The sequence below is a fragment of the Paroedura picta genome, chromosome 18 (genome assembly GCF_049243985.1).
Source record: "Paroedura picta isolate Pp20150507F chromosome 18, Ppicta_v3.0, whole genome shotgun sequence".
NCBI lineage: Eukaryota > Metazoa > Chordata > Lepidosauria > Squamata > Gekkonidae > Paroedura > Paroedura picta.
In genome coordinates, this window is record NC_135386.1 from 15,878,904 (window position 1) to 15,904,955 (window position 26,052).

General features: G+C 48.8%; 2 long non-coding RNA genes across 2 annotated transcripts in view; one reads left to right on the forward strand and one right to left on the reverse strand.

Moving 5' to 3' along the window:
- LOC143827887 (uncharacterized) overlaps positions 1-24,076 on the forward strand; it is an 80,806-nt gene extending 56,730 nt beyond the window's left edge. Inside the window, exon 3 of the long non-coding RNA XR_013227432.1 lies at positions 23,206-24,076. This is a non-coding gene — a long non-coding RNA (uncharacterized LOC143827887). The remainder of the gene's footprint in view (positions 1-23,205) is intronic.
- LOC143827869 (uncharacterized) lies at positions 5,237-12,467 on the reverse strand. The gene is made up of 3 exons (XR_013227426.1): positions 7,786-12,467; positions 6,155-6,420; positions 5,237-5,448 (listed from the first exon to the last, which is right to left on the reverse strand). It is a non-coding gene; the product is annotated as an uncharacterized LOC143827869 (long non-coding RNA).
- Positions 24,077-26,052: the final 1,976 nt, after the last annotated feature.

Genomic DNA, 26,052 nt, shown 5'->3' on the forward strand with positions numbered 1-26,052 from the left:
CAGACGCAGGAGTAGTCGGAGGACATCTGACAAAAAGTGATTCCTGACGGCATAGGAAGACCCGGGTTCGAATCCCAGTCTCTGTATTCTGGTCTTCAGGGGAGGCTGTGCTTCGTTTAGTGCAGGGCTGGCTAAACAGTGGCTCTCCAGATGTCCATGGACTACAATTACCATGAGCCCCTGACATCTGGAGAGCCACAGTTTGGCCACTCCAGTTTACAATAGAAGCCAGGTCCCTAAATATTCTGTCTACTCTCTGGTCTGTTATTACCATCTCCTTTAAAGTAGATGGACAGCTCTCGGGGAATTCGGATCTCTTCCTCCTCTTTTTACTACCCTTTTTCTCTCCCTGAGAAGATGGCCCATTTCTGACAGCGAGAGACACGGACGCAAGGCTTGCATCTCTCCCCACCTTAGACCACTTCGCCTAGAATAGCTCCCTATGCCCGCCGATCCGACAAGTGATGGATTCCCCGGAATAAAGTAGTTGCATTTGATTGAAGACGCTTAATGACATTTGTCATTTTCATTCCCGTACTCACAGTTGGGAACATTTTGCTTCCCTGCATACGCAAATCCTTTATTGGCCTTGCAAAAAAGAGGGAAGCAAAAATAAGTACCATCGCAGTGCAAAATCTAGTCTGCCAAACGAAACAACTGCAAATCTTCATGGGTGGTTAAAACAGTCATGGCATTTGTCCGTTCCGAGTTAGCAGCTAAAATCTGGGCTAAAATTGGTGGAATGGCGAGCAGGTGAACAGGACCCTTCTCTTTCAATGCTGTTCCAACATGGTGTTTCCCGTCCTGATGGGTTATATTCGCCTTGCGAAGGGAAGCCCTGCAAGCTAGACGACAGCTCTCAAAATGTGGACAATCCCCAATATTTTGGTGAACATGAACTAACTGCTTCAGACCTTAAAAACCGAATTCCCAGATCTTCCAATCTGCTAATAACCTTGAGCACTTGACTTTCTACATGCAAGGAGTTCTCCAGCATGGCTCTTCCATTGTTTTGAGCTTCCCCTCCTTAGCCGAGATTGTTTCCCTATCCAGTTTCAGGGTGGGCTTTTCAGGCCTTCCCAATATCCGCCGCCATCTTGCTTTTTTTCTCCTTTTCAAGGCTTCCCCGCAGGAAACTCCATCCTGGGGTCAGCGTTGATGAGGGCCCTTGCGATTCCGCACAAGGTTGCCTCTCCGTTCGTGATTCTTGCCTCCCGCACTCTCTTCCCACCCCCGGCAAAAAGGCTTCCATCTCTGGCTGTGCGATGCTATCGAGGAGAGCTTCCCCCCCCCTCCCATGGTCCCACCAAAGGGAGGTCATTCTAATAATGCGCAAGGTCAGTGGCGGGAGCCACTGAGTCTCCCAGTCATTTTTCATTTGCTCAGCAACACTTAATGACAGTTGCAGAGGATGGCGACTCCCGCGCTCCTGGCTGGCGGGCGTCACGAGCTCATGCCAGGGGATTAGAAAGACGGCTCGCGGGCAGAATGGCAGCACAAGGGAGAACGTGATTTGGGCAAACCATTAAGAAGCTGCAGGGGGAAGAGTGTTTTGGCTGCTTTGTGGGTTGCTCTTCCTAGCCGTGAGAGTAAAGGGAGCCGGTATCTCAAAGGCAGGAAATCTCTGGACCCCAAAGCTTTGAGGAAGCAGCCAGGGGAAGGACTTGGTGCCAACGGCTTGCTGCTTTGGCTCTTTGGGACAACTGGTAGGACACTGTGTGGGACAGGTGGCTGGACTGGATGGACCCTGGTCTGACCCAACAGGGCTCTCCTGATGTTCTTAGGAAGGCCTTGGCCTCCATGCCCTGTTGCTGGCCCTCCAGAGGAACTGGTTGACTGCTGTGTGAGACAGGAGGCTGGACTAGATGGACCCCTGGTCTGATCCAGTAGGGCTCTCCTGAAGTTCTTATGAAGGCTGCAACCTCTCTGCCCTGTTGCTGGCCCTCCAGAGGAACTGGATGGTTGGCCACCGTATGAGGCAGGATGCTGGATTAGATGGACCCTCACTGCTCTGATCCAGTGGGGCTCTTCTATTGTGTTTATGAAGTCCTCGGTCTCTCTGCCCTGTTTTTGGCCTTCTCCAAGGAGAAAAAGTCGCAGATACATTTCTAAAGTGTACTAAATGGTATTATGTAAATGCAGTTTTATGATTACACAAGGAAGTGGACGTCGCACAGAGGAAGCATCTCTGCTGTGCGTGAAGAAGCAAGAGGACAAGGAGGAGGAGGAGCTATTTTTATCCCCCTGTCAGGAAGGTGGGACTGAGAGAGTTCGGATACAACTGGGACTGACCCAAGGTCACCCAGCAGGCTGCATGTGGAGAAGGAGTGGGGGGTATTGAACTCAGTTCTCCAGACTAGATGCCGCTGCCCTTAACCCCTGCACCACGCTGGCTCCCAAGAAGAAGATCTGGTTCTTATGCTCAACTTTCCACTACCCAAAGAGTTTGCAAAGTGGCTTCCAATCGCCTTCCCTTCCTCTCCCCGCAACAGGCACCCTGTGAGGTAGGGCAGGCTGAGAGCTCTGAGAGAACTGTGATTGGCCCAAGGTCACCCAGGTGGAAGCAGAACCCTTGGCCAGAGTGCTCGATCCAGGGGTTTGTTGGGTCCTGGTCTGATCCCACGGGGCAAGGCTCCAGGGCAGGGGTAGTCAAACTGCGGCCCTCCAGATGTCCATGGACTACAATTCCCAGAAGCCCCTGCCAGCAAATGCTGGCAGGGGCTTCTGGGAATTGTAGTCCATGGACATCTGGAGGGCCGCAGTTTGACTACCCCTGCTCCAGGGCTTTGGCAGAGCAAAGTTTTGGCTAGTGAAATGTGTGCAATTGTCCATAGGGGTAGACTCAGCGCATGCCGACTCACCGGAAAAGAATTGTGTCTCTTCCTGACCAAGGCATGCTTCATGTTTCATTTGTCTTTTGACTGTGATTGAATGGTTGAAAAGCAAGGGATGGGGAAGGGGGGGAGAAGAAGACGACAAATTCCAGCTGTATTGAGTTCTGTTTCATTCCTCGCGACTCCGGCCGATCATTAGATGGCTCCCCTGTTTGAACGGAAGGTCAGAGAGTATAAATATAAATTGCATTTTGCATTACTTCTAGATGACTGAAGCTGTCAAGGCAATAATATAGGCTTTCATTCCCACGTTCTACCACTTCTCTCCCGATTTTTGGCCACGGGGTCATGTGCAAATTGGACGTGACAGCGCAGGCGACATGGCCAACGGACGGATATTGTTCGGCGGCCGGGCGGCTATGTTTGTCGCAAAGCGCAGCTTGTGTTGGATGGCCACCTCCCCAAATGCTGGGCATGTGGACCTGGATGGGCCGAACTGTAGCCTTCAGAGAGCTCCTGAATAAATACTCCTAGAGAGTCAGCTTTTGGTGCAGTGGTTCAGCGGCAGCGTCTCCCCACTCTTCCTCCACATGCAGCCATGTGGGTGACCTTGGGCTAGTTACAGTCCTGTTACAGTGGATCTCACAGAACAGTTCTCCTAGAGCTCTCCAAGCCCGCCAGCCCCCAACCTCACAGGTTGTCTTCTGAGGGGAGAGGAAGGGAAGGCAATTGTAAGTCGCTCTGAGAAGAAAAAAAGCAGGTATGAAAACCAACTCTTCTTCTAGCTGTGGGCAAATGTGGGTGGGGCAGAATCTGGAACCCATCACTGGGTGTGTGTTATTTATTTTCTTTCATATTTTCTTTCATTTTACCCCTCCCCATGGGGAAGGATGCCAAGTACTCATCTCCTGCCATTGTATCACAACAACCTTGCAAGGTAGATTCGATTCTCAGCATATGGCTGGCCCAAGGTCACAGCAGAGTACGGATTTGAAACTGGGTCACGAAGATATAGGCCAAATACCCAAACCATGACCCCATATCGCATTAGCTTTCCTCTGGGCTCCTGAGGTTAATTTGAAATCAAAGAGGCTTCATTTTAGTATATTTTTTTAAATTGATATTCATTTGACAATGATTCTAGTTAATCATCTAAAAGTATGAAAGTCTATGATTTTTGGCAGGAGGAAGAAGAAGAGGAGGAAGAGGAGAAGGAGTTGGTTTTTCATACCTGGCTTTTCTCTCCCTGAAGGAGTCCCAAAGCGGCTTACAGTCACCTTCCCTTTCCTCTCCACACAACAGACACCTTGAGAGATCGGTGAGGCTGAGAGAGTTCTAGGAGAACTGCTCTGTGAGCAGATCTAAGAAAACTGTGACTAGCCCAAGATCACCCAGCTGGCTGCATGTGGAGGAGGAGTGGGGAATCAAACCTGGCTCGACAGGTTATCATCGGCCGCTCCTTAGCCGCTACACCACTCTGGCTCTCGAGCTGAAAACCCATTTATTACCACCCACTGAAAAATCATTTTGAGGTGGTATGAATAATATCTATATATTTTAAAAATCAAGTGGTTAAACCTCTTAGCTGTCTCATATACATAAAGCCGGAGATGCCTTCTCTTGAATTGAACCTCAGCTCCCGGCTCACCCTGTAACTGGGGTGGAGGATTCAAATATTATATTTATTATATCCGAGAACACTTTGTTTGTGAAGTGCTGGGGGGAAACACACACACAAGCATTTATGATCCTCAAAGCAGATGAGGGTTTTTTGACCAGAAAAAAGCACAGGACGGAGATCTTTGCCTCCCTAAAAAGATGCATTTTGATTGTGTTCTAGGATGGATTTCACAGATTTCTCAGGGCTCGATTTGCATATTTATTATTACCTATTAACTTCAGTTTTGCCCCACTTTTCTGCCCCAGCAGTGGCCCAAAGTAGCTTATAGCCTTCTTCCCTCCTCCTCAAAGCAACCATGCAAAGTAAGTTTGCTTGTGAGTGTGTGGCTGGCCCAAGGTCACCCAGTATGTTTCTGTGGCAGAGCCGGGATTCGAACCTGGCTCTTCCAGATCCCAGTCTGACACTGTTACCATTTTGCCTCCCTGACCCTTGAAAAATGACACTTCATCACCACTGGTGAAATTGGATTGGTTCTAATTGTTGCAAGAATTTCAGTGTGCATGATTCAATAGCATATGAAGAATACCCTGCAGGGGGCATCAGAGGAGACGTGTCTTTAGCATAGTTAGAATAGGAAGTTCCTGTTGTTTTTCAACTAGTCTGATTGGCTCAGCTGGAGACTTCCTGCTCCTTTGAGCCCACTTCCTCCCGGCTTGCCCCCAGAACAACCAGCAGCGAAAGGAAAGGAAAGTGGTATACAGGCAACAAATTTATTTCCTGATTCCTCTTCCATGTGGCTTCTTATGAGCTCAATAACATAAGTTTGAAAAATATCCACATTTCTTCCAATGTCCATTATACATATGAGTATATCTTCAAGTGAGAATGTAATATAATCCTAAACGTCTTCCAAAAATACAGGGGAACCAAAACAGGGTCCGGATTACAGGCTCACTGTTTTCAGGCTATCACCTTTGCTTCCGTGGCAATTCCCTAAAACATGAGACAAAATGACAAGCCCATTTCAGAAATATCAAGTAAGATACTAATTTTTATAATGTGGTACTGGTCTACGGCCTACCCCACCTCTCTTTCCGCTTATCACCAATATATTGTTTCATACGTACTTAACGGCCTGTTAAGCAAATCATATATACAAAATCAATCTATGAACGTCTCACGATTATACAATGTATAATCCATTATATGATGTCAAATAATATACTTCTATAAACAAGTCAATGGAAAGGCTTAGAATTGAAGACCAGTCTTGCTTCGCTTCTGACTTATGGTGTCCCCACCATAAGGGGCTTAGAATAACAGAGATGAACAGAGGGGGTTGGCTGTTGTCTTACTCTACAGAGTCTTTCTTGGTGGTTCCCCACCTAAGAACCAACTCTGCTTACAGTAACCCCAGCAAAGGGCTTTGAAGACTAGTACTAATCTTGCTTTGCTTCTGGTATGCAATGCCCCCAGCAAAGAAAGTGAGAAGCAGAAGTGGTTGGCCTTTTCCTTCCTCTATAGAGTCTTCCTTGGTGGTCCCCCACCCAACTAACAACCCTGCTTAGCTTCCAAGACCTGACTCCACATCCAGAAAACAGAATTGCTTGTGTTAAACAGAGCGAAAGTCGGTGTGGGCTAGCAGTTAGTATTGGACTACGATCTAGGGGACCCCAATTTCCAGCTCCATTCTGCTTACCGGGTGACCTTGAGCCAAACTCACAGTTAAGATCCCAGTTCCATATTGCCATGGGAATCTTTGCTAGCTGCACTCTGCAGGAAAAGACACTGATTTCCTAGAGGAGGTCTAGATACTCGTCTCATTTCAGGAGAAAAGTTGGATCAGGAAGATTTCCTTCACCCTTGGACGCGTTCGACGCAGCCCCCGGCTTGAAAGATGGCTTCTGCGTGACAGCTCTTTGGCAGCTTGTAAGAAATTAGCCGCCGGGTGGCATTGGCTCGTCCCTTCAAAGGAAAGGCAGTGTTAATAACAAGGCCACCTAATTGGTTGTGAATTGATGGGTCGGATGGGACCCCGAGGAAAAGAGCGACAGGAAATGGATGTCTCCAGAAATGGATGTCTCCCCCTTCTCCCCAGCTGTAGGACAATGAAATATATAGGTGAGATGTATACATTGCGCCTGGATTCTGGACTCCTATACATGAAAATCGGTCCTGCTCGTTGCATGCATTCAAACAGGGACATTTTCTGCATGCGGGAAACAATGCAACCGTGCAAAGATGACGGAATGAGAATGCCACCGGCCACCACAATGCAATTCGACAATAACAACGCAATCTGAAGAAACCGTGATCTCGAAATTACAGCTGATCCAGAATGCCGCTGCCCAGGTCGTCACCAGGACCCCATGGAAAGCCCACATTTGAGCCCCCCACCAGCAGCTGTGCGGGCTGCTGGTTGAGTTCCAGATCAGGTTTCAGCTGCTGGGCCTAAACTTCAAGGCCTTTCGTGGTCTGGGCCCTGCATGGCTGGGGGGGGGGGACAATCTCCAAGTATGTCCCCCAAAAAGCACTCCACTCAGAAAATTCCAACTCGCTGGTGGTCGCGGGATTGAACCTGGGACCTTCTGCATGCCAAGCAGAGGCTCTGCCACTGAGCTATGGCCCCTCTCCTTGGCTCTCCTTGACCTCTCAGACGGAGGTCTTTCCCATCACCTGCTGCTTGGTCCTTTGAACTGGCGATGCTGGGGATTGAACCTGGGGCCTTCTGCATGCCAAATAGGGATGAACCTTCACGATGGTTCTTCTCTTGAGCCGTTTTTTTCTCTTACAGGATCCTTCTCTTCTGCCACAAACAATCTGTCAATCATTCTTGGGTTGAGATGTTCTTTCGACCTTGGGCAAATACCGGAGCCCCTAAAGAGCTGCTGCCAGCCTGAGTAGATCAAGGCTGGAGAAGGATTGTGGTTCAGCCTGAGAGCATCTATTTGGCATGCAGAAGGTCCCAGGTTCAATCCCCGGCACCCCCAGTTCAAAGGACCAAGCAGCAGGTGATGGGAAATGCCTTCACCTGAGATCCTGGTAGGTCCTCCTACCTTAGTCTGTTAAAGGAAGGAATAAAGAGAAATTGGTGGTTATTTATGGGGAGATGGTTTGTGTACATGTCCCGCTATGAGGTCTCAGGAGAGTGACAGCTTGAATCAAATCAAAGGGAAACACATTTCTGTCCCAGAGATCCATGAGCTTTGTGGTGAGCCCAGACCCACACGTTCTTCCCACGGCCCTGCGAGACAATGACCTTGATTCACTCAGTCTTTCCCCCCTTAGCACGTGAAGCCTCTTCTCCCACAAAATTAAGAATGTGCTTACCCTTTCTCCATCAAAAGGCTAGCAGCTGGACGGGGGGGTCCTGTGATCTCCGTAGGTGGGCTTCTTCCCCTACAACTAGAACGGTTGCTCCATAGCTGGTGGGCAGATGGGGGGCATGTTATGGAAAACGCAAGCAAGCGTCAGCCCTGGTGTGTTGCCATCCTTTGCCCCTGTGGCGAGATGCCCTTGTTGTTCTGCCAACGGCTGCTGGGAACGTGAATCAGTGTCGGTCCAGGGGCCTCTTTTGAAGAGGAAACGCACCAGGGATATGTGAAGTGCTATTCAACCAGGTTGGATTGGAACTGCTATTTTTTGAGGGGAGGGGGGGATTGTAAAGATCAAGAGGTCCACATTGAAGGTGTTCTTTTCTTCTCTTTGAACGTGGAAAAGCAAGAGTTGAGGCGGGAGGAACGTTGATGCTCAGATCAGGTGAGGGCAGGTTTCAAAGAATCCTCGGCATTATGATTTGTTTCTCGTTGGAAGAAGAAGAAGAAGAAGAAGAAGAAGAAGAAGAAGAAGAAGAAGAAGAAGAAGAAGAAGAAGAGTTGGCTCTTATGTGACACTTTTTTTCTACCCGAAGGAGTTTCAAAGAAGCTTACACTTTCCTTCCCTTTTCTCTCTCCACAACAGACACCCTGTGATGTGGGTGAGGCTGAGAGAGCCCTGAGATTCCTGCTTGGTCAGAACAGCTTTGTCAGCGCTGTGTTAAGGCCAAGGTCACCCAGCTGGCTGCATGTGGAGGAGCGGGGAATCAAACCTGGATCGCCAGATTAAAAGTCTGCACTCCTCACCACTACACCAAGCTGGCAGGTGTGTCATGTAGCCAGGAGATGTAAGGATGGTCTGGCAGCCAGGCCAGGGGCAATTGGAGGTGGTTTGCTGCCTCCTACCTACTCATCATGACCCCTAGTGTTCCTTGGAGGAAGTACCACTCAAATCCTTGGAGGTCTCACATCCGAATACTAGCCAGGGCTGTACCTGTGTTGCTTCAGAGATCTGATGGGATCAGGCTTGACCTGGGCTTTTATTCTTTCTTCATGTATGGACATGGGTGTGGCCTCTCCCCATGCTCCCATGCGCAGCGGTTGCCAAGGCCATTGCCTGTGGGATGCCACAGGAGCCGTGCGCCTCAGTGTCATGAGTGTGGTCCGTGCAAATCTGCAGCTCCTTCCTGGTTGGTGTTTATCCGTCAAATCTCGGTTTCGCCTCCGTGAAGTCGCAGGCCAGCCGGCTCCCATCTGTTCCTCCCCTAAGAAGCATTGTTTGATTTGTTCTTCTCCCCTAAAAAAATCATAATTGACTAGAAGAATATTATTAACGAAAAAGAAAGCGATGCTAGCACATCAATCAAGAATCTCACTCTCCCCCACCCCTTCTCTTTTGAATCTCTCCGTATCATTGCTTGGACGCTCTACCCGAAGACACATTTCTATTAATGAAGTCTGTTTGTCGAGGGCTGAAATTTCCTTGTGTGTGTGTGTGTGTGTGTATGTGTGTGTGTGTGTACTGGTAGCTAGAGCAGAAGGAGCCATCCAAGATCTTTGGGGGGGGGGCGTTTAGGGGGGAAAGCTTCACTGGTCTGTTTAATTAATTTCAACTTCCAGGAGACCCGAAGTATTTTGGACAGACAGAAATACACCCTCCTGCAAGGTCTGGGAGATGCAGGTTCAGATCCTTACTTTGCCACAGAACCTGGCTTGGGCCAGTCACATATTCTCACTCTGGCCTACCCCACAGGGGTGTTGTGAGGATAGCATAGGGGCAAAGGAGAATGATGTATGGGACCCCATGGAGTAGAAATGAAGCCGATCTGTTTTTGAAACATAACGTTAGCCTAACCATAATATTTTACTCAATTATTTTATCATTCCAGTTTTCTAAGTTTAGACAAAAGCGCCTTTCCATTTTGCTAAAAAGAGATCCAGACTTGTGTAGTGGTTAAGAGCAGCGGCTTCTAATCTCGTTTAGCTGGGTTTGATTCCCCATTCCTCCGCATGCAGCCAGTCAGGTGACCTGGGGCTAGTCACAGTCCTGTTAGAGCTGTTCTCACAGAACCATTCTATTAGCACTCTCTCAGCCCCACCTACCTCACAGGGTGTCTGTCGTGGGGAGAGGAAGGGAAGCCAATCGGAAGCCACTTTGAGGCTCCTTCTGGTAAACTCCAAGTCTTCCTCTTCTCGTCCTCAACCAATATGAAATCTGTCCAGACATGGTATTTCACGCGTCATCCACAGTGCAGGCCATGGCTGGACTTCCTAGGGGAGGAAGAAAAAGGCAAAACCCACCCCCAGCGGCAGTAAATGGTTAAGGCCACGGAGAAAGCCCAGTGGTAGTTAATGGATCCTGTGATGTCTTTCCATGTAAGGCCCAGCATGGAAATGACCAGAAAAGCTCTGAGGTCTGATCTTTCGGAAAGGTTGGGGTGGAAATGAATCCGTCCAGGCACTCCTGTGCTACGGAGCCCGACCTTTGCTGGGCAGCACCACCGCTGCCGTTCGAATCTTCCTCCGAAATGTCACTCTAATCCAGGTACATATGTTCTTTGTTTTGCTTTCTGATTAGACTTTTCTGCAATGGGATTTGGCTGTCATAGGGGGAGGGAGGCAGCGGGAGAAAGCGATTTCGGGGGGGAATAAAATGAACAATATCTGAAGTTCACATCATCTCTTAGGTGTGGGTGCAATAAATTAACTTTTCCTCTTACTAAGATGGTGGGGGGGGGGGCTTTCCCATAAATGCAGTTTATTTTCGGTGTTCATACACAATGTGCATGGTCTTATTACTCCTTATAAAACAACATTATCAACCTTCCGAGATATAAACAAGAGACAGAGAGGCTGTTCTCTGCTCTAAACAGTTCACCATCTAGATGTTACTCCTCTTCTTGCTTCTGCCTGGCAACTTGAGGTTCACAGGATGCCTCCCTTGGAGGTGCTAGCAGAATCCGGACCTCCCTGGCTGAAAACCAGCAAGCCTGTTGCTTCGTTGCTACATCCGCTGCAACCTGGATGATGCAGCAAACAAAAGGAGGAAAGAGAAAAGAGCAGGACGGACAGACGTACGTTTTGGACAGAGGGTTTAGTTGACAAATCAGATGAATTAGTTGAAAACCTTGAGAGGACAACTCCCATGAATTAGTTGAAAGCCTTCGGACTGACTAATAAGCAGTCCTTCATTTTAATCATGCAGATTTTTATTATTTTTAAAAAGTCTTTTGAATATCAGGAGTGCAGGCCTGCTAAAAAAATGCTGATTAGAAACTTTCTTTTTGTGGGTGAGAGAGAAGCCTCTTTTGTGGTCTTTCGGGCTTTGTATGCATCCCCTGAAAACAAAAGAAATTTGCTTTCTGCAAATTACATGTGTATAGGCCCCAGTATATCTCCATCTCTATGAAGAATGGTACCTGGAATTTTTTAAAACCTCTTCTTAATCCCCTGCCTAGAATTAGCTGAGTGGCCCTGGTGGGTCACAAGCAACAAAAACAAAATTCGAGGCCTGGGGGACCCTTTAAGAGCAACTCAGTTTTATTCCAGGTATAAACTTTCGTGTGCATGCACAACTTCTTCAGATAAATTCTGGTGGGTCATTGTGTCTGAAGCAGCAGAACAAAGTCTGAGTCCAGGGGCACCTGGAAGACCCACCAATTTAGATTCTGGGTACACAAAAACGTATTCCTTAGAATAAAGCTAAGTTGGTTTAAAGGTATCAGCAGAGTCAAAGGTTGACTTCATCCTGTACTGTGGCAGAGGGAAGGATGCTCCAAGGTGACCTTGGTCAATGGCCTACCTTGGGGCCAGTTTGAGGGAGGGGCCGTGTTAAATGGGCGGGGCTAGAGGTGGAAGGGGCGGGGCTGCCAGCCCCAGGGGATTTTGCCAGGAAAGGTGGTCCTAAGGGCAAGGGGGCGGGGCAGAATGGGCGTGGTTCGCCATGGAAGGGGCGGAGCCACTCGCTTCAGGGAATTTTGCAAGGCGTTGCCAGGTTGGAGGCCGCCCAGATTCAGTTTTTCTCCTCGGTGGTAATGGATCGGTCGGGTTTTTTTTTTTCCTTGAAAGGTGTCACAACAGCAATTCAATTAGGGTAAATAGTGTACATCATCGGCGCAGCTGGAAAATCCGGCGACTCAGTGTGACCAAACCTTGAAAAGGGATCTCGCTTTATAGCTGGCATTACCCCTCTCTGGCGCTCCCTTTTTTTTGTCGTTGACCACAGGTTAATGAGTTTCAAGGAGCTTAGGATATCTAAACAGAAACACACTGAGATGCTGGCGAGAAATTACACAAAGCCCAAGTGGGGGGAAATTACAAAGATCTTCTGAAATCTAGGCAGCCACGCACGGCCCCCGGAGCCGCACATCAAGGGGGCTTCTGTGCTACCTGCTCCTTCCGCTCCCCTCTCCTTTCTTCCTCGGCTGCAACAAGCGAGCAAAAGTGAAGTTGTGGCGGGAGGACGCCGATTTAACTCGCGCTTCAGCGCAAAATCCTGCAGAAACCTCCAGTGCAATCCTGTGCAGCATGACTCCTGTCTAAACCCATTGACTTCCGTCAGCTTAGAAGAAGAAGAAGAAGAAGAAGAAGAAGAAGGGTTGGATATGAATCTTTTCTCTACACAAAGGAGTCTCAAAGCGGCTTACATTTGCCTTCCTTTTCCTCTCCCCACAACACACCCCCTGTGAGGTGGGTGAGGCTGAGAGATCCCTGAGATTATTGCTCAGTGAGAACAATTTTATCAGGGCTGTGGCGAGCCCAAGGTCGCCCAGCTGGCTGCATGTGGGGGAGCGCAGATTCAAACTGACCATGAATCTCAGGGCTCTCTCAGCCTCCCCTCCCTCACAGGGTGTCTGTTGCGGGGAGAGGAAAGGGAAGGCGAATGGAAGCCGCTTTGACACTCCTTCAGGAAGAGAAAAGCGGCATATAAGAACCAACTGAACTCGGTTGCTCAGGAAAGCTTATATCTCCAATAAAATTTCACTGGTGCTTTCACCAGACTCAGAGTATATTCTGCTTCTCCAGACCAACTGGACGACCCACCTGAATCTATCTGAAGACGTTTGCGTGCACAAAACGGCTTATACCTAGAGTAAACGGTTGGTCGGGTGGCTCTTCCAGGCCCAAAACTGATTGAATCTAGCCTTCCATTTTTAAGTAGGTCTACTCAGAATCTCAGACCTATTCAGTGGGGCTGACCCACCCTTCTTTAAGATCGCACAGTCGTGCTATCGATGGCTCTGTTCTGCCAATTTTTCCCAGGGCAACTTCCCCTCTGCAAATAGGTTACAGGTGGGGTGGAAGTGTTGAAAGCAAAAGAGAGGGATGGTATTTTTAATTTGTTTTTTTTGGGGGGAGGAGGGAGTTATTAATGATTCTGAGAAATCCTGGGATGGTTTTTAAGCAGGAGAAGGAGCAGAATGAACTTTCTGAGACAGTTTTTAGATGGTGTTTATTCTCTATTTTTCCCCCCAGGAATTTTCCAGCAATGTGGATTCTGGTACCAGCACCAGCCCTCCAAACTGTCAAGAATTGGAACATAAAATAGATCTGTTGGGATACTGAAATACTATCCCAGCATTCCCCCCCCCCATATATTTAAAGAGAGAATAGGAATTTATTTCTTTGGGATCCGGCCAGGCATTTGAATTCCTGTATTTTCCAATTATTCTTCTAATTAACAGATTTTGTTGATTTAAAAATGTCATTTTTGACAAGGGGGAAAAATCAAGATCCATCTGAAAAAAAGGGGGGGAGGGAACGGGAGGTCGAAGACTGACCTTCGCGTAAGTTGCAAACCAAAATTTTAAAAAAGTTTGGGGGGGAGGGGAGGCAGAAAGCCTCACGAGTTCTGTTTTGGGAAAGGGATGCCTCACCAAACCGGTTTGGGTTCAGGCGGAGGAAAGGCAGAACGCGAAATGCTTTGAGAGAAAATAATTGTAGGCAGTCAAATTTTAGGGTCCTCGTCCCGTCTTCCCCACCCCACCCCCCATTAAAAATTTGGTCTATATGGAGCAACAAAAAGTTTCATAGAACGCATAGAACGCAAAAATAGTATTGTAATATATATTTTTTTTAATTTCAACATAAGTACAATTTGCCAGGTGCCCCCAGATGTCCCTCCAAAAGTGGGACAATCTGGTCACCTTAGCTTAGCAGTATTTACTCTCAAGTCAGTGTGTTTCCAATGGAGCGGGATCCGAGTTACTTTGGATTCTTTCAAATGCACTGATGTCTCTTTCTTTCTCTCTCTCGCTTTTCGCCAGCGCTTTCCTTTCTAGGATCTCTTTCGGTCCGTCCCTCTATTGAGCTATCATCGAGCTGTGTTTTCTATGTCTACCCGTGTCATGATATTATTATTAGGGAGGGGCGGTTTGTATTGTTAATAATCATATTCATGCCCAAATACTGCCGGATGGTTCAAGCAAGGGTAATTAGAGACCTCCTTGGCCTTTAACTGTTATGATTCTTTTTAGGCATGTTCCCCAACAGATCTAAGCGAGTCCTGAGCAAAAATTCTGGATAAAATCAGGGTTTGGGTGTGTCGCCTTTTTGCCTTCTTGTGGTCCTTTCAAACGGGCCGCGGGTCCCTATAATGCCAAGGGACCGAAGGGCCAATCCTTCTCGATCTGGTAAACACGTTTCAGAGATCTGGATGTGGCCAGTTCACCTCCTCTCCCAGCTGAAAGGAGTGGGTGCCGGATCCGGCCCATAAAGATCATTTCCAGAACGAGAGGCGCTTTTATGCCTGGTCCCATCGATCTGGACTGAAATGTGACATACTTTCATTACTATAGACATTTTACTATAGACATTCGTCATAGTTGGGGGGGGGGAGGAAGAAAACCCTCTCCAATCTCCTCGAAAGTTGGCAGGCTGTTCCTAAGGTGACCAGATTGTCCCACTTTTGGAGGGACATCTGGGGGCACCTGGCAAATTGTACTTATGTTGAAATTTTAATATATATATACATATATATATTACAATACTATCTTTGCGTTCTATGAAAAATTTTGTTGCTCCATATAGTCCAAAATTTTAATTAAGAACCCCCGGTCCCCCGCCCCCCCGCCCCCCCCCCGTCAATGGTGTCCCACTTTACCAATGTTAAAATCCGGACTGAAGCCCATCTCCCCCACTCCGCATCCCTTGGCCGCATTTACTCAGGAGTAAACCCAGTCGATTGGAAGGGAGGGTTGCTTCCCGGATGAGCCCCTGTGGATGGTAGCTGGGGCTTGCGTTTTTTTTTCGGATTGTGCCTTGACATTCTCATTAAAAAACAAAATTTAAAAAAATCAAGAACGTTTTCTAGGCCTCCTTTGAGTCCGCTTTGCTGCCCTCCCTCCCCCCCCTCCCTCCCCCCTCCTTCCACTGGTGCACTTTTTTGGGGTCTCTTGTGGACCGGCCTGTTAAAACGTCAATCCTCATTTCTCCAAGGTGGGAGCCTGATTTAATTGTGGGTTATTTGCTAATTATCTGGTTACTTTTGACGGTCGAGGGAAGGGGGGCGTGGGGGGGGTGAGAGGACAACGCACGTTTTCTTCCGTGCGAATTCATGCCTGAGAGGAGACGCAGGGAAAGTCAGGGCAAGCTTTCGGTTCATTTCTCTCGGCGTTGCACGGTTAGGGATACACCTGCCCATCGGCCTCCGATTTTGACAGATCTATTTCCTTCACTATGTTTCCCCGCCCGGAATTAAACCCTAAACAAACGGTCAACTCTTACGGGCGGAACTTGCCCTTCCTGTTTGATCCTTGCATCTGTTAAGCAGATTGCGTTGTATCCTCACCCCCTGCCTATATTAGGAACTGGCAATTTCTGTTTTGGGAAGCCGAGACCCAGAATAAAGCTTTTCAGTCCTCGTTGCCCCTGGACTCGAACTTGGTTCTGTGCCTGCGCAGGAAGGCTTAAATTCAGAATAAAATTATGTACGTCTTCAAGGGGCGCCCGGATCCGCCCTTTGTTCTGCTGGTGACCCGCTTGAATCTAATGGCAAAATATGGCATTCAACCCAAGAAAGTTTTGTTGTGGGTGGGAGAAAAATTGGGGGGGGGGGGAGAGAGAGATGAAGGTCTTTGAAAAGACACCTCTGGAAATATTGTTGAAGGTCGTTTTCGGAGCTTTCCAGAGCCGACGCTGACGCAGGATCAAAAGAACCGGCGCGCGATCCAGAGGGACTGGATCGGGACCGGCAGATTTGAGTCAGCGTGGGTCGGCAGGCGACGGGTGGGCCCGATCCGAGGACGGCCAGGGATGCCTTAAGTTTTTCTGGAACAATCGCCTTCTCTCCACCCTCCTCCCCCCCTCCCGCCCCCCAGCAGTCCGGAATAGGCATTTTGGAAACCGGTTTAGAGTAGGGGGAGCGTAGAGGCGACCGCTCCTCAAAAACCGACAACAAAACCCCCTGAATCTGGTTACTCTTTGAACATGCCTCGCGTTAGAGAGATAGGCAGGGTAAAAGGGGAAAGCGACTCGTTTTAAGGTGCGTTGAACAGGCTGAAATGGGAAACTACCCGGTCTTTTTTAGCTCTGATCTGCACGGGGATGTACAACGCCTCATTCACGCACTGATCGCCGGGCGCCAACCGCCCACGGAGTGGCCTGACCGCCTCCCAAGAAGGATCGGGCCCGTTTGTCATTTTGTTCTCTAAGGTCCGGCTCAATCGCCTAAAACTTTGTCTGTGGGGAGGGGGGGTCCCCCATTCACATAGCTTTACCTTATGACACCCCCCTCCCTTTCCTGACCAGTTACCATTGCCCAGACGTGCCGACCCCCGCAGAACCCTGGAAGCGCCCACCTGGCAGACCCCCCCCTCTTTCTCCTCGACGTATTTGGGGCCCGAAGGCCGGCAGGAAGAAAAGCAATTCCGGCCTTGGGGACCAAATTAATCACGAAATAATAATAATAATATTGATGATAATAATAATAAACACTTTTCTTTTGCTCCAAACATGGCCGTCTCCAATTAGATTCTTTACCCGGAGCGCCAGAATTTCCAATCAGCCCATTTAGCAGCGGCGATCCTATTAAAACATCATAAAGGTCCTAATCCAGCCGGAGGTTGCGCCTGATTTCGCCCAATACCTGGCAAATCTGTTCTATTCGGGACTTTGGCCGACGCCTCACTCCAATCACTTTCATTGCGGAAGGGGGGGCGGGGGCGGGGGGGGGAGAGCCCTGTCTTCTGAGAGGGGAAAACCTTGCGGCCTTGTTGTTTTGTTGTTGTTTGCGAAAAGGGGGTTAGGCTTAAGGGGAAAGTGGATCCAGGTCGCATGTGCGCTGAAATCTATCTATCTATCTATCTATCTATCTATCTATCTATCTATCTATCTATCTATCTATCTATCTATCTATCTATCTATCTATCTATCTATCTATCTATCTATCTATCTATGCTGTATCTGCAACTCTTTCCCCAGGGCAGAGAATTCGGAGATGCAAATAGAAATTGATGAAGGGATGAGCAGTGGGGGGGGGGGGGAGTGAGGATCACATCGGGAAAGAAACGCAGAAGTTTGACGGTTTTGATGCTTCCATGCGAGACCCCCAGGCTCTCCAGCTCCGCCCCCTCCCCTTCCTCGTCTTCGCGGGGCGCTGAAAAGTCGTCTCCCTCCCTCCCCCTTCCTCCCTCCCTCTCCCCCCGCCCATCTTTTTTCCCTTCGATAAGCGATCCCCGAATCCCTTTTGGAGGCTGGGAGGTTGCAAGAGGGGATGCGCCGCTCACTTTCTTCCCCCGACGGCTCTCGCCTCCCAGGGATCAGAGAGATTGTCAGGGGATCCCTCGCTTGAAAGCCGGAGCACCCACCTCTGCCAGCCCTGGAGGGCGAGGGAGGGCTGTGGGTACAAGTGTGTGTGTGTGTGTGTGTGTGTGTGTGTGTGTGTGTGTGTGTGGCCTCCAAAGCCTTCAGCGCTACTACGAATGTCACCTCCCCCCCAAAAAAAATAAAAGCCAGGTGGGCAATGAACCAAGAGCTCTAGCTCTTTCTTCCCCCCCCCCCCCTTTAACAGGTCTTCCGGCCAGGCAGGGAGAGGACCAGAGAAAAACTTCCCGTGGTCGCCCCCCTCCTGCTCCGAAATCTTCACCCACAACAACACCCCAAAACAGATGCATTGACCAAACGCCGGGGGGGGGGGGGACCTCGGATACTGATCCCGACTCGCTTGCTTTCGGCCCCGTCCATGTTTTATTTATTCTGCCTTTTGATCTGGGTTTGGGAAGGGAGGGGAGGGGGGTCTTCTGACTCGAGCCCCCCCCCCGGGGGGGGGATTTGTGCGCGTCGTCCGGGGTTGATCCTGCCCGTTTGAAAACCGTCCCCGAGGAAGGAGGGATGCCATGGGCGAAGTTCAGGGGGACCCAGAGACGGTCCCCCTCTTTTTTAGCATCCTCACTCGCAGGAGCTTCTAGCATGGGGATGAAATGTTCTTTCCCATTCATCTACACTGGTCTGTTCGCTTTAGAGAGTCTCTCTCTCTCTCTCCATTGAAATGTTTGCATTCGGTTTGCTGATGCAACAGAATCACAGCTGTCAACACACAAACACACACACACACACACGCATGCATGGACGCGTGCACAAACAACGCAAAAGTTCGTCCCCTTTTCTGGCTCTTGAGAGACCTTCGCAGACTTTCTCAACCTGCTCCACATTCCTGGAAACTTCCACACACAGACACAGGTACGCACACCGACTGAGATGGGGTTTGTCGAGGAGCCTGTAGCCCCGCGGCCGTGGGTTCAAATGCTCCCATCGTGGGCTGGGGAAGAAAAGAGGCATGCCTGGTGATCACGTGCCAATCAGTGTGTGACGAACTTTTCTTCCAAACTTTTCTTCCCAATAGTAAAAGTGTCGGCTATAAATGCAGCCCTTTCAATTCCTCTAACTATTTAGCATCCACTTTTTCGTTTTTGTTTTTGTTTTTTGTTTTGCAAAACTATTGATAAGGCAAGACATAAATCAACTGTACAGCAAGGTCGGTCCTCCTGTCCGGTTCCTTCCTTCCTCCCTCCCTCCTCCCTTCCCTCCTTCCCTCCTTCCTTCCTTCCTTCCTATCCTCCTTCCTTCCCTCCCTCCCTCCCTCCCTCCTTCCCTTCCCATCCCTTAGCCCTGAGTCCTATTCTCCTTCCTTCCTTCCTTCCTTCCTTCCTTCCTTCCTTCCTTCCTTCCTTCCTTCCTTCCTTCCTTCCTTCCTTCCTTCCTTCCTTCCTTCTTTCCTTCCTTCCTTCCTTCCTTTCTTTTCTTCTTTCCCAAATCTCCCATTTCATTTCATTTTTTAAAAAATGCCCTCGTAAACAAATTTCATTATAATAAAAATACGCCACTTTCCCCTCTCTCCCTGGAGCCTGTATATATACATGCGATTTCCCCTTCCCTCCCTCCCCCCCCCCCAGCAGTGGACCAGGCCTTGTCATTAGATCGGATGGCATAGCTTTATAGAAAGTGTTTTGCATAATTACATACCAAAGCCAGCGTAGTCACCCTCACATTTTATGGGTCACAACCCATTGACAATTGACACATTATATTCCAAGAAATGCCAAGTCCATTCAGCAATCGAGCAAACTATTCTGCTTAATCTAGAACTCAAGGAGAATGAATTTTGCTTCTAATAAGAAACCCCAGAAGAGATTACCGGCCAACTGACACCGTGTTTACATATAGTTATAAAGTTCAGAGGAGTGGTGTGGAGGGGGGTGAATAAAGCTGGCCTCCCGTATTTCTGATTAAGACACTCAGAGGGTCCCCCCATCAAAAAGAACTAGGTTGAAAGCTCCGCACCCCCCCCTTTTCCACCTTCCCCTAATACACACACACACATTACTCCCTCAGCCCCCAACCCTCACATTCCCTCCCCCTTTCCTTCTTTCCCAACTCCCCCCCCCATGCCTCCCCCCTCCCCTCTAGCCTTGTCTGTCAGTAATTAAGATCTTCCTTTTTGGAGAGACAGGTCTGCTGCTAACTGAATCATACAAGCGCCCTTTGATGTCAAACTTTTTGACAGTTGTCACACTAGCTTTGGCCAATAGAGGCCCGCCCCTCCCTCGCCACACACCCGTACAGACCTAATCTCTTTATTTAAATTTTTTTTTAAAGAAAGAAACACCAACAGAGAGGGGGGGGATTAGAACGTTTCGGAAGGCAGGTGGTAACTTTGCCTAGCCATTGACGGCTATCCCTGGTTGGAGGGGAGAGCTTCTAATAGCCATCCGCTGGGCCTGTCTCTCCGACTATGCTGTGCAGCCATAGCTGTCCACCCGAAATCCCCCCCCCCTCCAACCAAATCCCCTTTGCTAAAGGCAGAACAAGCCAACCCCAAATATCAGATGTTACAACATTGCATAGAATTCCTGTGAACTTGGAGCTTAAGGACCTCAATGGTTGTTCCTGTTGATGGAGGTTATCTGAGCAGCCCCTATAACCTTTAGTGGTTGTTTAGGCACTTCTCTGATGCAGGGCTTTTACAGGAACGTAGCAGGGTGTACTGGTGACTGCTTGCTGGAAGAGGGGAGGATCAGGACCCACATCCCGGCATGAAAGTTCCCTTGGTGTCCAAGCAACAGTCTCTGCCTTCAACAGCAACTCATTTCTTTGTTGTGAGACCTTGAAAGTGGGGATGGGGAAATAGAACCCTTTGGTAGAAGGCTGGAAACAGGATGCATAAACAAATCCCCTTAGCCATTGCCGGGGAAGACGCTGAGTCTGAGGACCAGGGCCAAAGCAGGACTTGAACTCAGGACTGGCGACATAGCCTGCCCTTCCCTGGTAGGCTCAGGGTGGGCAACACTCACAATAATTCTAGAATTAATAATACTAATTCTATTAATAACAACAACAACAACCGTAACCATCATCATAATCATAATCATAAGCAAACAAAATAACAAAACACTGCCACCTTCTCCACTTCTATGCCGCTTTTCTCTACCCGAAGGAGTCTCAAAGCGGCTTCCAATCGCCTTCCCTTTCCTCTCCCCACAGCAGACACCCTGCGAGGGAGGGAAGGCTGAGAGAGCCCTGAAATTACTGAAGAAGAAGAAGAAGAAGAGTTGGTTCTTATATGCCGCTTTCCTCTACCTGAAAGAGTCTCAAAGCGGCTTCCAATCGCCTTCCCTTTCCTCATCCCACAACAGACACCCTGGGAGGGAGGGGAGGCTGAGAGAGCCCTGAGATTACTGAAGAAAAAGAAGAGTTCTTGGTTCTTATATGAGTTGGTTCTTATATGCGACTTTCCTCTACCTGAAAGAGTCTCAAAGTGGCTTACATTCGCCTTCCTTTTCCTCTCCCCACAACAGACACCATATGAGGGAGGAGAGGCTAAGAGGGCCCTGAGATTATTGATGAAGAAGAGTTGGTTCTTATATGCCTTATATGCCGCCTTTATCTACCCAAAGGAGTCTCAAAGCGGCTTCCATTCACCTTCCCTTTCCTCTCCCCACAACAGACACCCTGTGAGGGAGGAGAGGCTGAGAGAGCCCTGAGATTACTGAAGAAGAAGAGTTGGGACTTATATGCGACTTTTCTCTTACTGCTCAGTAAGAACAGCTTTATCAGGGCTGTGGCATGTGGAGGGGGAGCAGGGAATCAAACCGGGCTCACCAGATTAGAGGTCTGCACTCCTAACCACTACACCAAGCTGCCCATTCACCAGGACCTTGACACCAACTCTAGACAGCACCTGGGCCTAGCCCACATTTGTGGCACAGTGGGAACGATCTTGTGAATGGCCCTCCTTCTCCATGGTCATAAAGGTGGGCTCCTCTGCACTGGCTCAGGTTACGGAGGGAAAGCCTTGAGATGCTGACCCGGGATGCTGCAGCCACAGGAGATGCGGTCAGAGGGAGCGGAGCATCTGCTTTGAGCACCAGGGAGAGGGAAGAGCAGGGGGGGGGCTTCTTTCTTTTCATCGCCAAGATGAAACCCCCTCCCCCACTGCGTTCCGTTCCCACCCTCTCAGAGAATTCCTTGGGAATCAATAAAACAACTTTAATGTTCTTTATAATCTAATTATCTCCTTAAAAGTCTCTGTGGAGGCATCTACTGGCTAGTCGGGGCGGGGAAACCGCGGTGGCTCAGAGAGAGAGAGAGAGAGAGAGAGAGAGAGGGAGAGAGAGAGAGAGGGAGAGAGAGAGAGATCTGCTTAGGACCAAGAGTGTGGATATCAGAAGCCCTCAGTTGACTCTCTAACTTAAGGATCACTGTTCTCCACCTGAAGGTCAGATTGTACATTCATGGGGTCAAAGGCCCATCTTCTGTTCTTCTTCCTCTGTAGAACATCCCCCCCACACACACACACACCACAAGTGACTAATTAGGGTGGGTTAGGAGGACCGGGGTCTCTGAAGGACCACCTTCTCTCATAGCTGCCTGCTGGGCCCCCAAGTCCCCATGGAGGAGCTCGGCCTCCTCAAGCCAAGAAGCTGGTTTGGTGGATACACCAGAGGGGGTGTTTTTAGTGGCAGCCCTATGAGCTTCCTACCAAGAGAACCAGGGCCAATTTGAGGGTGGGAGGATCCAAGGTGATCCTCAGCAGACCTCCTCTGACCAGGCAAGCCCACAAAGTTAAGCAGGGCTGACCCTGGCTAGTATTTGAATGGGAGACTTCCAAGTATTTGGACGGATAGATAGATAGATAGATAGATAGATAGATAGATAGATAGATAGATAGATAGATAGATAGATAGATAGATAGATACCTTGACCTAAGGCCAGTGGGGTCCTTCCCTGGGAAAGGAAGCATAGGGTGGTTAGTCTTCCCCTCCCCTCCCTTAAATTGAACTGGGTTGAATCTGACATCATCTGGAATTGCATTCTTCATCCTGTCCACTAGAACTGGGACCCTTGGGAGTCATCTCTGGGCCTTTTGGTCTGTCCAGGTCTACCGATTCATTTCCTTCAGAGAATCTGCTGGCAATCCAGACCTGTTCTCTCTCAGGAAAGGCCAAGGTGGCTGTGAGGGGGGTGTCATTCTTCTCCCAGCTCTTGGCTTTCTTGGCCACCATGCAGGGATGAGAAAGGTACCCCTTACCAGGGACTCCCCCCTGCCGGCTCCTGACTCAGCGTCCGGGTCTCCAAGCAGCTGCTTAAGGGGTTTCAGAGCGACCTTGTGCCAAGGCTCTTGGTGACATCAGGGGAGGGAACTTTTTTGCGTGTGTTCCTTCCTCTGACTGGGAACTACACCCAGTTTGCCAAGGAGAATGCGGGGCATGCATTGTAGGCATCCGGGAACATTTTGAGTCAGTTTTTGGTGCAGCTACCTGATGAGGACATATCTCCTTTTGGGGGTGTCCATCCTTTTTGAGGCTCCTTTTTATTCAAGGATGCAAATGTATTTTTTAGGTTTGGGGGGGTAAGGAATATTCCTAGTTAGTCATGTTGATCTCAGCCGACTGAACTCCAGATGGGGTTTATTTGATTATTTATCTTATTTACTTTTCAGCCTGGTCCCTTGTCTGGAGCTCTCTTGCTTCCGGAAACCTGTGTTGCCTGGCTCAGCGGAAGAAGGAAGAAGAGAAGGAGCAGCAATCCAAGCAGAATCCAAGTGCCCAAAGCCCCGACCCAAAGAGCGTCCTGGAACGGCCGGAACCGTTGAGTCTCAGCAATGCTCAACGTCACTCCGATAACGTAATAATAAATGCTGATTTATACATTATAAATTATATATACAATTATATATAAAAATAATGATTTATATGCCGCTTTTATCCCGTCATGCCCCGGGTGCTTAACAACAAAACTAAAAACCATTAATACCAATAAAAACATTGGCCCGATCTAAACTGCCTCCTTTTATGATTGAAGGGGGGGGACTGAGCAGAATTGGGGGGGGCTTTCTGTCTGTGGGTAAGGCCAACTGCTTGCTTCAGGATTTGAACTCTCTGCCTGGGAGAGTGAAGAGTCATGGGTTCTGGTCTGGCGGGGGTTAAAATATTAAAGCAAGACGCTTAACTTGGTCTGGACCATGACTATGAGTAGTGGAGTCAGGGGTGGTGGTGGTGAGGATAGTTGATGTGTGTAGTAGTAGTGGTGTTAGTAGTAGTAATGATGATGATTGATTATTTTACTAGTAGCAGGAGTTAGCGATGTTAGTGGTAGTATCAGCACCCTCTCCAACCAAAGTTAGTTAACCCTGAGTCTTGAAAGCGTCTTCCTAAGCATGCAGCTACTCAGATCTTGCAATGTGGTTAAGTGCGACTTACTCCCAGGTAGGCAGATTTCATATTGGAACCGTGCAAGAGCCTCGTGGTACTTGGATCATGCCCAGTCATGTTGGATATGAAGACTTACAGATCTTGTCTGTCTACCGACAATCTATCATCTTCCGTCTTCGCTCTGCCTGCATCTGTTGATCTCTTTTGTATCTTTGTATCAATTATCCATCATCTCCCCTCTCTTTCCGCCTGAATCCATCATTTCCGTCTGTCTTTGTATCTTTGTATCAATTATCTATCATCTCCCATCTCTCTCCCTGTACCTATCAGCTGTCAGTCAGTCTGTCTGTCATCTGTCTGTGTCTCCTATCTGTCTCTGCCTGTCTCTCTCTAATTCTCCCTCTTGTAGCTATGTAGTCATTTTGCATTATAGTCAGTCTGAGCATAGCAAAGATTCCATTTCAGCCTATCGCTTCTATTCTCCCCCCCCCTTTCCATGGCAGCTATTACTACCCGTTCGTCAGTGAATTATTATTTATGATATTATTTCACGGTCATTGGAGACCCCTCCCTCCCAAGCCCTAAATGCCATTTTACTAATACACCACGCGGATGAAAAATCACTTACTCATCCTATTAAAAAATATAATAATAATAAGGTTTAAAAAAAACAACAACAACATCAAATCAAACGTCCGGGAACTTCGGCTGGGATCTTTAAAGGGGAAAAAAAACACCTAAAAATATTACTGGAGAAGTTTCTTCTTGGCAATTCATCCCTGGATCACAGGCACAACCTGTTCTAGATTAACTGCAGCTTTTTGAAAGAGCCCGGGAGGGGGGGGTATCACTTTTCTCAGATAGGCGAGACACCCCCCCTCTCTCTCTCGCCCCCCTCCCCTCCCCTCCTGTTTGAGCTTTTCAAAGCTTTTTGGGGGTCTGCCACTCAGGGCTCTGCGTTCTAATGGGGTTTGACAGCTTTTTCAAACAAGTCGGTGGATGGACTGGGGGTGGGGGGCGAGGGAAGAAAAGAAGCGAATCGATCGCTGACTTCTAGAAAGTTTGGTCGATCGGCCCGGTGGGGAGGGGGTGGGGACCCGCAATGTAAATAAGAATTTTGATGGAACCCAGAGCCGGGAGGGGAGGAACGAGTCGAGGCGGGCAGACTCCTCGGAAGTTACTACTAGACTGCACCCATGAAGAACACCCGAAAAAAAAATTCAGCCAGGTCTGGGGGGTCTGTGCTAGCTTGAGGGGGCTCGATACCTGCATAAGACACAGGTGGGATATCTCCTATTCCTAGTTGTCTACCTCCGGTTTTCGTAGACTGCCTCTGCACATGGAGGCTCCATGCGTCTGCTATTCATACAAGCAGCGGATCACCACGGAGCTTCCGTTAATCAATTTAGTCTGGCGGTGAGGGGGGTGCATCGTATCCCTTTAAGAACGGAGTCTTCCCCAGAACTCTTTCCTCTCCTCTGCAGCTTCTGCCCCTCTTTCTGACGCGTGTTTTCGCTTTCACACACTGCTCAATCTCCGGTCACCTCTCACCATTCCTAGCCGACACATCTTATTCGACCCCCTGAGAAGAGGTGGATCACAACGCCGGATTTCTGGAACAGGCCCGATCCTGGTCGCTGGGGAACCCAACGATTCGCTCCCTACCCCTCATTTACAAGCCTTCCTGTGCGACACGAGGGTAAAGTCCAGCATGTCACTAGCCCAGACTCAAACCTTACTCCCCCGTCGAGGGAAACATCACACTCCCCGGGTAAATACACGGAGGGCGCCAACCTGAATCATCCAGGGCTCTCTTTGTTTCCTCTGAGAGGACCACTGAGAAGACATTTCTGGGAGAATATTTTGGTTCCTGTGGCTTCGTAGGGATTGGAAAATAAAAGGCAGGCAGGTAGCAAGCTAGGTGGGTAAACAGATAAAGATAGATAGATAGATAGATAGATAGATAGATAGATAGATAGATAGATAGATAGATAGATAGATAGATAGATAGATAGATAGATAGATAGATAGATAGATAGATAGATAGATAGATAGATAGATAGATAGATAGATAGATAGATTCCTATGTTATCCTGTCCCCCGCAGGCCACTCTGACCCGAGCGGTGGGTCAGGT